Source organism: Lepisosteus oculatus, chromosome 29 (assembly GCF_040954835.1).
Source record: "Lepisosteus oculatus isolate fLepOcu1 chromosome 29, fLepOcu1.hap2, whole genome shotgun sequence".
Classification (NCBI taxonomy): domain Eukaryota; kingdom Metazoa; phylum Chordata; class Actinopteri; order Semionotiformes; family Lepisosteidae; genus Lepisosteus; species Lepisosteus oculatus.
Window position 1 is genome coordinate 4,306,585 of NC_090724.1, and position 2,407 is coordinate 4,308,991.

Below are 2,407 nucleotides of genomic sequence, written 5' to 3' on the forward strand. Positions count from 1 at the left end.
ATCCCGAACTGGAATCGCCACTCCCTGCTTGAGGCTCGGCGCTTCGTTTCAGGGCTCTTGTGAGAAGAAACGGGAGTAACCCCTCAAGGTGAAACAGCTGGCCATAGGGAGCTGTGAGAAGATCCCGCTGTTGCTGAATCCTGTGCATCCAGAATCCTGTTTTTTTACAGGAGGACGATTTTATCAAAGTGCCAAAGGTAGGTTGTGAAATGTAACAGGTGAGCTGTCGTCCCTCAGGGCTGTTTCTCTGCTGGAAGGAGAGCTCTGCAGTGGCGGAGGCGAGATTTACTGTCCTGAAGAGGCCTGAAGATCCCTGCTTAAAACATTCCTCCAGGAGCCACCTTCATCACGCTTGAAGTAAGCCATGCTTGAAATGGGGTATGGGTGAGGGACAGAAGGACTGGGTAATCAAAATCGCAATGTACTCCGAAGCAAAAGTAGAAATCGCAACGACAACCATGGCTAAATTCTTATGTTCCTACAAAACAATGTACATTTTGGTTTGTTTCATCTGCACATCCTTCCTTTTGATTGGCTCTGAGGATTAGAGTCCAATGGACTTGTTTCTGTTTGAAAACCCACTGCAATGCCAGATGTCTTTCAATCACACTGTAAGATACCAGTGTGGCCCAAATCTATTTTTTTAGATTTATGAAATTGTGTTTGTTACCTTGAGGTTAAAATTCTAGTAACTTACCGTAGTCCTGCTCAGTGTGTATTCCAACTCAGTACTTTTCCAAGGCCGACAAAGTGGTTTTAGACTTAAGCACATAAAGCGATTTATTTATGGGGTGTTAAAATCTTAAACCTAATGAAGACAAGCAGCACCAGCTTCTTCTAAGTCAAATAAGCCTTTAATTTCATTAAAACTCCAAAACTGGGCTGCACTGTGCAGACTGTGTGAGCTTGTTGCTCACGTTTGCAGTTAAAAATCCTTGTGTGAACTGGTGTGGTATTGAATTGGATCATCTATCTTTCACTTTTTAGGTTTGAATTAAAATGACTTAGAATAATACATCTTAACAGGAGGCATGCTTAAACAATCTCACACCAAAACAAGGGGCATATTAACATTCTCACATGGCCCGCTTGTATTTATTATGTCTAGCTCTATAGTTTTATTGTGCTTCTACAGAAATCAGAGATTTGAGTTTTTTGATGGACTTGATCTGGAGACAAAAAGTGAAACAAAGTTGGGATGGAGCTTGAAGCTTTTGTCATGTCATGGAATGTGGTAGAAGCCCAGTCACCAGTTTCTCATTAGCCCTTCAGTGCTACACTGAACTGGAAGGAAATATAGCTCAATATAGCCCATTTAGCTCAAATCCCATTCTTGGAACAGATGGGAAAGACATGTTTTAATTATCCACCTACTGTACAACTCTTGTTTCCTACTACACCAAAACTTTAGAACTCCATACCACAGATGCAGTAGGTCAGAAATTAGATTATTTCACTTATTCATTTCAAAATATAATTCTGGACATTTTGAAACAGTTCACTCTGTACTCTAGGACATTTAAAACTCATAATCATATCTACCTAAGTGCCCCCAATATAGTCGGATTTATAGTCGGGAAAGAAATCCCGGTGATGTTTTACTTTCACTGCATAGGCCTGAGGTTCACCTGGGATCCTGTGAACACCTGTGCTTTTCAGAATGCCTGAGGGGATAGCTCTGTTGTGTTTCAGGAATATTTTTAGACTCCCATTACAACTGTTTTGCACAGACTTGGTTTTGGGGCACAGTGGAACAAGCCTGTGCACAGAGAGCAAAATTCCTGTTTGTCATGTGCCAGCGTGGATAGATCTCTTCTGGTTTTTCATGGGTCTCGTTCAATCTGCAAAATTGGTGCGTCCACCTTGTGCGAGAGCTGCTTTGACAAAAGAAATAGCCCCTCTGAAAATAGTGTCTCATGTTTTTATTTCTTAGGCACAGGTTTTATGACTTGAGACTAGAGGTGCAAGCCAGGGGAATTCTTATTTCATAGTTTTCAGGAGTGGTATAGGCACTTCTTTTAAATCATCTAGATAAAAATCTGGTAGACATCTGTTAATGTTATTGCTCACATTCATGTGCCCTGATGCTCTTTTTAAACATGATATGGATTATGTGTAATTAATTAAGAAGCAGAAGGAAATCTTTCAGGAAATATGCTGTTATTGAGGAGCATTTAAAATCCAGTCTCTCTTAACAGGTTATTTCATTTAGAGATCCACCTTGCTTTTCAAATCCATATTTATACAATACACTTTTTATTAAACGTTTTGTATCATTAATTAAAATTTATATACATTAGATGAGCTCCTTCTGTCTGTTTTTTTTCTAACTTAGAAGTCTTTAACCCATTAAAATAGAAATGCACCAGCAAAAAAATAAAATAAAAGTCCAGAGAACAAGGAAAAG